We start from the raw sequence: 11,113 nt of genomic DNA, 5'->3' as shown, positions 1-11,113 counted from the left end.
AAGAGGGCTAAGGCAGGGCGATCCGTTATCACCTTTCTTATTCAATATTGTGGCTGAGGGGTTAAACATTCTTTTGGTCAGAGCAATTAATCTTGGCATTCTTAGAGGTGTTCATGTTGGATCCAAAGATGTCCTCTTGTCTCACCTACAATTTGCTGATGACTCAATTCTTTTTTCTGAGACAGATTGGGATCAAATGGTACTTATCAAAAGAATCCTTAGGTGCTTTGAAATTCTATCTGGGCTTAGAATTAATTATCACAAAAGCGTGGTGTGTGGTGTCGGTGTGTCTGATACTTTATTGCTCTCCTTTGCACATCTTCTTAACTGTAAAGTCCATAGCCTTCCTTTGAAATTTCTGGGACTGCCTCTAGGTGCCAATCCTGGTAAAAAATCTACCTGGAAGCCCGTGATTGACAAGATCAGATCTAAACTCTCAGGGTGGAAGAGGAAACTGCTATCTTTTGCAGGTAGATTAACCCTAATCAAGTCTACTCTATCCAGTCTACCAGTTTACTTTCTTTCTTTGTTTAAGATGCCAGAAGGTGTGGCAAGAGAATTCGAAAAGATTGAGGCAGCTTTTTTATGGGGCAGTAATGATCTTAAAAGGAAAGTACATTTAGTGAAATGGGGGGAGGTAACCAAAAGCTTGGATCAAGGGGGCCTGGGTATCAGAAGAATAAGAGATATGAATGCTTGTCTATTGCTCAAATGGTGGTGGAAATTTGGAACTCAAGTAAACTTTCTTTGGAGGAGAGCTATATGTAGCAAATACAATATTGATGAGGCTAGTTGGCATCCACCTTTAAAGTCCTCTTACAAACATTCTAGAGTTTGGAAGGACATATTATCTTTTGGGATTCATAGCACAAATATTTACAATTTCTATATAGATAACTGCCAAATACAAGTGGGGGATGGGAGTAGGATTAAATTTTGGCATGACAGATGGTGTGGCAGCTCTAGTCTCAAGTCTACTTTTCCCATTCTCTTTAATCTTTCAACAGATAAAGAAGGTTCTCTACAACAATTCATGGCAAGAAAATCTAGCCCAAACAATTGGAATTTTCCTATTAGGAGAGTGCTCTTCAGTTGGGAATTGGAAGAAGAAGCTAACTTACTTGGTCTACTATCTTCAGCTCCATCTTTGTCAATTGGCAGGGCTGATCATCTTATCTGGGCTTATGCATCTGCAAGTCCTGGTGTATTTTCCGTGTCCTTTCTCTACTCTGCCTCTAACTCTATCCTAGGGCCTCATTTTAACATTTGCAAGCATATTTGGAATGGGGCTGTCCCCCCTAAGGTTTCATTCTTTACTTGGCTGGCCTGGAAAAACAAAATCAAGACAGCAGTGTTTATGCACAGAATTGGCATCTTAGATGCTTCTGCCTCTCTCATCTGCCCTTTTTGTCGTTCTGAACCTGAATCTGCTGTCCACATCTTGCTTCATTGCCCATTTTCTTGGTTGATTTGGTCATCTATAATTAATGAGTGGGGGTTCTCTTGGTGCATTCAAGGATCAGTGGATGATCTCCTCCAATGGTGGATGACTGTCAAGCTCAAAAATTTTGATAGGTTAATTTGGAGAGCCATCCCCCTTATTGTTCTTTGGTCGCTTTGGAAACTTAGGAATGAATGTGTCTTTGTAGAGGCTCAACCTAGTCTCTCTGGCTTGAGTGAAAATATCAAAATTAGAGCAGTACTTTGGCTGAAAGCATCTACTAAAGATCTTCCTTATTCCGTTGATGATTTAATTTTCAATTGGCGTCAAATCAGAGGATATTCTTAACTGTTCTGAGCTACTTTGTGTTGATGGTTTCTGATTTGTTAAGGTGAGCAGGGTTAGCTGAGATGATAGTGGCTGGGGATGGACTGCTAGTGTATGGATGTTGTCTTTTTGTTTTTGTCTTGTTTTGTTCTGCTCTGTTTGTTGGTTTCTCACCATCTTGGAGCCTCGAGTGTGTGCTAGCAGATGATTGGGTGTGCGTTTAGGTGCCAACCTAGTTGGGATCCAAATGTTTCACTGTGATGCTTTTTGCACCCTCTTCTTTATTGATGTATCTTATCATACTTGTTATGTTTTTCATCAATAAAGCTTTTCTTTTGCCGATCAAAAAAAAAAAGTAGTTGTCACTGTTATTTGTTCAGTAGTAAGATCAAAATTGTTCAGTAGTAGGAATTATAAGAACTATGTATTTAAACCCAAATGAAATAAATTTACTCAATCTACACAACACTTATAAATTTACACAACACTTTTAGCCTCACACTCCACTTGCGAGAAAATATCGTCAAGTCAAAACATGAGGGACATTAACAGGTAAGCATTTAAAACATTCCAAGTTAAACATTCCAAGTTTAAAAGAAATACACCAAGCCAAACATTCCAAATTTAAAAGATTTACCTATTGTTGATGTCGATAAAGGCATCATGCTATTCCCGTTACCCTTCATGTACACAAATAACCGATCCTTATAATGGTCTGTTTCACATGAAGACCTCTGAACTGACATCTATTTTTAGAGATATAAGGTGAGTCTATCATATAAATTCACATCAATTGAGCACAAGATTGTGCAAAAAAAAAAAGATGATAGTTTGACAAAAATCTAACCGTAATTGTGAATCAATATTTCTGGAAATACATACTAAGATCTCATAGCTTGTTAATTACTATATTAACACTGCACAAATTAATATATCACTCATATGATGTATCTAAAATCAGTTGGCCATATCTCTAAAACAGAGACAAAATGAATAACTTCAAAGTTAGTAGTTGACTTGCTTCATATGCTAGTCTTATTAATTTAGGGAATTGGAAGTATGAAAGCCAATTTATTATGTAAGTTACAACTTGGTGGTCTCGGGTGTTTTTACTGCTCATAAAATCAATTCCTTACTGGATGTGTCAAGAAGGGAATAAGTTTTAAGCTTTGTGTGATCAAATCTACTCAATCGTGCGTGGCCGTATAAGGCTACTAGTACTACCAAATGAACTGTTAAATGCTACTTAATGAGCAAATTTGGGAATCGGATTTAGAATACGTTTTTTTGCCTCTTTTTTTTTTTTTCATGTGCGCGCAAGGAACAAATAGTGCTTTATGTAGTTCCTGCTGCGCAAAAAAATAAAAATAAAAAAAATCCTCGAATGAAAGTTTCCAGAAGGGAAATAAGTGTTGAAACATACGAGATCAAATCAATGTGAAAGTCCCAATCTTGTGGCCACTTACTGGAAAAATAAACCATGCCATGTGCTTAAGTTCTTCACATGGAGTTACTTACATCACATGGGAAGAAAAAAATGTGCTATCCCAATGGCTCTTCTTGGATGTCCAACTTGTGCTCTTTGCAAGTAGCTCTTTTTCCCGACCCAAAGAACTGCCAAACTAAAAAATAAATAAAAATAGCAGTTTAAAAGTTGACAACAACATAAAAAACTAGATAAATTGAATTTCCATAATTTGCTAAGAGGAACAGCAGAATTTGATTCTCTTAAGCAAACATAGTCTTACGGACAGCTAATGAAAGACACATCATGAATGAGCAAAATTTGATTCTCTTATGCAATTACACTTCAATGGTGGACCCCAACAGAATCTTATTGTGCATTCAAGAAAAAGAAAAAGAAAAGTATCAGATCCTCTAGCATTACAACTAATTTGTTGAAGCGAAAGAGAACATAGAGATTTTCTATATAAGTTGAAGTAGTTACCTCTTTAGGAATTGAGAAGGAAGTGAGGTCTTAAAAAAATTCTTTATATATTCATGGGGTTAGGAATTGAGAAGGAACTGATGATAGAACCTAACAAATCAAATATATTCATGGGGTTAGGAAAGCGGATCTTTATACATATAATTTCTTTTTCTAATCATGGTTTGTTTGGCGTATTGCTCAATTGATGTGAATTTATGATTGACTCACCTTATGTCTCTTTCACATGAAGACCTCTGAACTGACATCTATCTTTAAAAAATCAAATGAAATCAATCGACTCCCGCCATATCCTTTTGCATTTTCAATTACATCCATCCAACCATCCAGTCCAAAGACAACTGCATAAACCATGGTGGAGAGGGGAATACAAATAAGACAACCCCACTTTTATGCATAAGATATTTCATCTCAATTTGAAGCTATTTTGAAAATAAGATGTTCATAACATCTTCAACAGTATCCAGCTCCTCAAAGGAGCTCAAAAAGAGTCAACAATTAATCCAATTCCCAGAATCTGGATTATAATAAGAGTCTAACAACTATAGCAAGAGGGGGAAATGTTTTAAAAGAAATTGCCATTTTATTCATCCCAATAATATTTTCAATTTTGTAGAACATTAAGCAATCTCCTAAAAAATTGGGGTAAATGAAGTTTGAAGAACTGTTTATGCTTTCAAATTTTGGTCCCAGGTAGACTTGGACATGAATCAGATTCAGAATGGATAAAGATTCAATAATAATCCTAGTCCACACCGTGATTCACAAAATGAACTAAGAGATCTTTCATATACAACTTCAGGAAGAGCTAAATGAAAGAAAAAAAGTTAATATAGAACTTTTTCCTGTGTTTATTTGAAATTCATATGAGGTTTCGATTCTTACTCAGACTAGAAATCCTTTTTTCTGGTAAGTGAAGAAGGTAGTATTACCTGTTTGGGTTCTCCATTTTTGCCACCAATGGTCGTGGAAATAATGTGACCAGTGACTGGAGTCCCTGGCTTTGCAAGCTACAAAAAAACAAAGTAAAACAAATTTCTCTGTTACAGCTCGAAAAACAAATTGAGAGAGAGAGAGAGAGGTCACCATGATTCAGTATAAACAACCAAACCCATTTCAGAAACGAACACGAAATTAAACTGAATCAAGAATATAAAACCCTAGAGCAACAATCAGAAAAGGGGAAATAAAGGAAGGGAGACAGAGACACAGAGACACAGCTCGATCGAAAGAGAGAGCAAGAGAGCGAGAGCGAGCATGCAGAGAGAGAGAGAGAGAGAGAGAGAGAGAACCTGTGCCATGCAGCAATGGCAATGGCGATCTGCAAAGGTGGCGGTGACGGCGGCGATCTGCGGCAGTGGTCGTTGCCATTTGAGGTGGTGGCGGTGGTCTGTGGCCATGTGAAGTGGGGTGAGGTTTGGTGTGGTGAAGGAGAATAAACAGAGAACAGGAGCGAATGTTATATATATTTATATATATTACACCATTAGCGACTAAAACTTTTTAGTGGCCAATTAATTTGTTCAAATCCCTCTAAAATTTAAAATATCTCCCTCAAAATATTTTAATTTTTGGGTGACTAAAATTTCTTTTTGTCGCTAAAAATATGTTTTTGGCGACCAAACTTTTGGTCGCCAAAGATAAAATTTAATTTTTTATTTTATATTTGCCGACTAAAGGTTTCAGTAGCCAAATCTATACCTACGGCGACTAAAACTATATTTCGCCGCTGAAAATCAACTTTTGGCGACTAAAATTTTAGTCGCCAAAAGGTAAAAATTAATTTTTTATTTTACATTTGCCAACTAAAGGTTTTAGTAGCCAAATCTATACCTACGGCGACTAAAATTATTTTTCGTCGCTGAAAATCACCTTTTGGCAACTAAAAAATTTTAGTCGCCAAAGATAAAAATTAATTTTTTATTTTACATTTGCCGACTAAAGGTTTTAGTAGCCAAATCTATACCTACGGCGACTAAATTTTCTTTTTGTCGCCAATTTCTGGCATGTTTGCCGACTAAATTTCTTTTAGTCGCCAATTATGATATTTTTAGCTACTAAATTTTTTTTAGTCGCTAATAATCAATATTGCCCGACTAAAAAAATTTAGTAGCTAAATATTTGACTTTTGCTGACTAATTTTACTTTTGGTAGCCAATTCCGTAACCTTTGGCGACTAATTTTTTTTTAGTCGCCAAAAATGATCACCAAAAATGTATTTTCTTGTAGTGTAAGGCTCATAAATATATAAAATATAAAATTCAATTCAATTAATTCATTCTGAATCAGATTTTTATAAAACTTTATATTAGGCTCTGAAGATCATACTAATCACAAATATTTAATCGGTTTTGGTTTTTGGTGCCTCTAAGACCTTCAATTGTCAGTTTAAAGTTGTAATTTCAACAAGTTGTTCTACAATCAACAGATATGAATTCAAATCCTTCTAATTCACACCATTAGACATGCAATTTCACAACAAATACATAATCAAGTGGCACATAACAATGCAATTAGATGATTAATTAATCAGATGCATATCCGAGTCATTACAGTAATAGTACCTCTATTAATGGCAAGTACGAAATTACATTAATACTTTTATGTCATATTCACCTTATCACTTCTGCAATACATATAATTTAACCAGAGCATTTGGCTTGGTGGTTACGTAATATCTTTTATGGTATGAGGTGTCGAGTTCAACTCCTATAAAAAAAAGTTTTGATACCCTTTGTGATAATTAATTTATTTCTCCCCTATTATGAAATTATATTTAATATTTGTTCAACTTTGCTTGTTTTTTTTTTTTTTTTTGGAAGTGGTCTAAGGAGAAAGAATTTTGGGGTAGATTGTTTTGTTTAATCACTGGTGTAATAGTTTTTTTTAAATCCTTGGAATATCTCAATATATTAGTCAACTATTTCCTATCCAATTAGATTAGAGATGCCAATTATGTAAGTTCTATTTATAAAGTCCTTTCTTGCTCACCCCAACTTGCTTCTCTATTATTAAAATCAAATTATCTATATCAGTGATTATAATATTTGCTAGAAAGATAATACTCATTGTGGGGGAAAAAAAATTTGATAGAATTATCTAAATTCGACACCGGTCGTTCAATATGGGGCTTTCTTTTTGCTTTTATTTTTTTAAAACATTATTGGAATCGTAACTAATAAATACAAAATTATATGCTCATTCAACCATGAAATTTGAGTTTAAATTTTCTTTATGATGTCTACTTGTGCTTCTCAATGCATAAACTATATATTGGTTTGCTGAGAGTTAGAATTTGACATGTCAACCTATATATGCTAATGCCAAACTTACATTGATTTTCCCTTGCATGCACAGAAGAGAAATTCATGGAATGAAAAAAATTATGGTATTGCTCAATAACAATTATAGTTACAGCGTTTTGTCTTAGCCTGGAATCACCGCAAGTAGATGGTGGGATTGATTCCTCATCAGTTGAAAGAGCAGAATAACGAGTTATCAAAAAAAAAAAAAAAATTATTATTAATTGGAGAAACATTAGCATGCTTGAGGACCAAAAATATTTATTATTTTTTGAGCTTTTTTAGCTATTTAATTATTTTAGTAAGTTATTTTAATTCTTATGTTTGGGAAGATGAGTTGGATTTTTTAGTTGATTGTTGTATTAAAAAAATATGTTTGAAAATGATGTTTGAATGAGAAATGACCAAATTGCTCCTATATTCTAATAAAATCTCATTTTCCTAAATAACAAAGTCCTTGCTGATGTGGCATGTTCTAAGGAGTAAAATTGTCATTTAACTACCTATGGTGGCAGTTTGTGAATGATGGTCCCTTTCTTTATTTTTAGGATTTTTGGATTTTTTCTTATTTGAGGTTATTTTAACCCCTAACCTATTTTCCCAAAGGGCGTCAAAGATCTCTGAGGTCTTTTGTTAATAAAATATTATTTTTCATCTACAAGGTAATTCGAATAAATTGTTACATTCTATCTTGAATTCTTTTATTTGTTAAATTATTCACCAAAAAGAATAATGTTGATTTTTCTAAGTGATTTATTATTATTAGGGTAAATTATATTGACACTCAGTGAGGTTTATATTTATTATAGTTCATCCCTCATCTTTTGAAAATTACATCCTCCTCCCTGAGGTTTAAAGTTTCATTACAGATTGCTCTCTCAGTTAGTTGACTGTTAAGTCAACTAACAGATTTTGTTGATGTCAGCCATTTAATTTTTTTAAACACCAATTTTGCCCTCACTAGGTAAATTACATTGACACCCCTCACATTTTAGAAATTACAATCCCCTCCCCAAGGTTTAAATTATCATTACCAATTGTCCACTCGGTTAGTATTAGTTGAAAAAAAAATTTAATTGGGAAAAAAAAATTATTTGAAAAAAAATTTTGTTAGTCAAATTTTTAAATTTTTGTTAAAAACCAACGAAAACTCATTTTTTGAATTTACATTTTTTCTCAAATTTACAAACTGAGACAACCATTTATAAATCAAAAAAATTATCAAACAATTTTTTATGGCAGTTTTTAAAATTTTTGTAAATATAAATTGAAAACTGAAAACAAAATGGTTACCAAACAGGTCTCAAATGGTAAAAATATCGTAAAATTAACAAATAATTAAATAAGTTACCAACGTAAGAAAATGACTTATCAAAAGATTCCTACGCTATGTATGGTTTGATTTTTAGAATTTTTTTAAAAAAGTTAAAAATTAATTTGGTTAAGAAATAAAAAATAAAAAAATAATTATCGTTTTTATATAATTTTTATCTTTCGAGTAGTTAGAAATAGTTTTTTTACAAATTAAATATATTTGTTCATATTTATTTTTATTAAATTAGTTTTTTTCTTTTTTTAAATGTCAGTGGGGGTATTAAATTGAAACCTCCGGGAGTGTCAATGTAATTTACCTGTTAAAGTATATGTAAAGGTTAAGGGTAAATATGTCATTTTAACTTAAAAATTAATACCGTCAAATAATTACATTGACAAGGGGGTCAGTGTAATTTTCCAAATATGAAGGAGGGAACTGTAATAAACATAAATCTCAAGGAGTGTTGGTGTAATTTACTCTTTTTATTATTATTGTATTAATAGGTAGACTTGTTGTCTAATAGGTCATATGATAATTAAGGATATTTTTCATCACACACTATTTAAAAATATCACTAATTGTTAATTTTTAAAAACAGTTTGAAAATTGTCACAAAAAATGTCATTAACTATAAGTTTTAGCGATAGTTTAAAAAAATCATCACAAAAAATATCGCTAATTTTTAACTTTTAGTGACAGTTTGAAAAATTCATCACAGAAAAATTTCACTAATTGTAAGTTTTAGTGACAATTTATAAAAATCGTGGCAAAAAAGTCACTAATTGTCAATTTTTAGCGACAATTTTATTAAGACTTATTTTTAATAGAACTTGATGAGAATTAAGTCAAATTATTAGGATTAATTAATAATTTACCTCTTTTAAAATAATAACACTAATAGATAGTAGATAGTATATAAGTTGTTCCCTATCAAAGCGCTCACATAATCGAATTAGTTGTCCTATTGTTTCTGCCTTCTGTCTTATATCTCCTTTCTATTAATTAATGAGATTTAGAGAGCCAGATCATATGATGGAGATGATAGAGAAGGGTGGGACAGATGATGGCTAACTTCCCAACACTTCTCTTAGCAACTACGGCCAGCACAAAAAAATAAATATAAATATAAAATAAGACTTAGCAACTACGGCCAGCACAAAAAAAATAAAAATAAATATAAATATAAAATAAAACTTAGTCAAGCACACTTTCATGGGTCACGGTGACCAACACAGCTACCATTTCGTGAACAAAGGAAGAGACAAACATTGGGAAATTTCATGATGATAGAATGTCTAAAATTGACCTTGAGGTGCTATCAGGGCCGATCGTGTATCAGGTTAGGTCGAGTAGTATTTCATTTATTATTTATTTAAAATTAAGCGAATTAAAAAAATTAATCCATATTTGTCCACTGATTTGGCAGATGTGAATTGAGCCATGTTGGTTGGCAGATGGATGTTATCGGTTTGACGGTTTGGACTTTATAAATTTTGGCCTTTTTTTTTTATAATTATGATTCATAATTTTTACAATCTCTAATAACTAGTAATCTGAAAAATATATGTATTATTTGTCTATAATATGTTATGGCACTACATATACATATGTTTAAGGTATAGTTTTTCATTTTTATAAAAATATGTATTATTTATCTATAATAGGCTATGGCACTACACATGCATATCTTTTGAATTTCATTTACGGTCAGATCGGGCTCATGCGGGCGGGGGATGATTGATCCACCATCCGAACCGTATTTGCGGATTTTGAAATATTTCATTCACATCCGTTCGTTGAAAGATATACATCCACCAAAAATTAATCTAGTTGAGTCGATTCGATCAGGTTAAACGGATTCAAAATCACCGTAGGTAGTATATAATTTAGAGGACAATGACAGTTGGAATTGAATTGTTCCATAAATTTCAGATCGATGTCTTTCAACCATGGAATATACATAACCAGAGCCACTAGAAATTTAGAAAATAAAATTAAAAAAAATACTTAGGATCTTTAATTTACGGATAGGATTCATTGACAATGTGTCCCTGCAACAAAGAATTAAATCTACTCCACATGTTCAAAATCCTTGTTCCTTGTGTTTTTTCTTGACACCGTAGACTTTCCAATACACAATATCAGAAGCAAGTTTTTTTTAGAAAATTTGAGTTTTTGTTTGTTTGTTTTTTTTTTTGTTTTTTTTTTTTGGGGTGTGTGTGGTCATGAGAATAAGGCTAAAAATTTAGTTTATTAGGTAAAAACAAGCTTACAAAAATATTGATGTTCAAAAAATTAGTTTGTTTAACACATTCTTAACTTCATCTTTTTTTCTTATGGCTTTTTAGAATAACTAAAGTGAATTTTTTTTTTATTTTTTTATTCTTTTGTAGAAAATGAGTTTGTCAAATGATCTAAGTTTTTCTTAGCACAATGAGTTTTTTTTAATCAATAAACTGACTTTTAAGTCGCAACCAACCAAAACTTAAGTATAATAATAGTGAACCTCAAATTCGGGCATCGTAATTTATTTTTTTAATTTATTTTATTTTATTTTTTTGTTCAATGGAACGAATATGCAGTAATAAGATTAGAATTTGGACATTATATATACATCAAGACTCAACCCCTAAGTTGTTAAATATGTATGCACCGACTCTATCTTCTCAACATTCTTGATTAATGGAAACTAATCCCCAGGTGATATCATTTTTTAATCTTTTAAATTACATATTTATATTTTAAAGAACATTAATTACAACAAGCATTTGAAAGTTAGG

The 11,113-nt window shown here is 32.2% G+C and overlaps 1 long non-coding RNA gene across 1 annotated transcript; it reads right to left on the bottom strand.

Annotated features, from left to right (window-relative positions):
• Positions 1-2,351: 2,351 nt before the first annotated feature.
• Positions 2,352-4,404, bottom strand: LOC114294837 (uncharacterized). The gene is made up of 3 exons (XR_003640639.2): positions 3,927-4,404; positions 3,287-3,806; positions 2,352-2,514 (listed from the first exon to the last, which is right to left on the bottom strand). It is a non-coding gene; the product is annotated as an uncharacterized LOC114294837 (long non-coding RNA).
• Positions 4,405-11,113: the final 6,709 nt, after the last annotated feature.

This window comes from Camellia sinensis, chromosome 2 (genome assembly GCF_055761805.1).
Source record: "Camellia sinensis isolate YWXY chromosome 2, ASM5576180v1, whole genome shotgun sequence".
NCBI lineage: Eukaryota > Viridiplantae > Streptophyta > Magnoliopsida > Ericales > Theaceae > Camellia > Camellia sinensis.
This window is presented reverse-complemented; position numbering and strand designations above follow the sequence as displayed.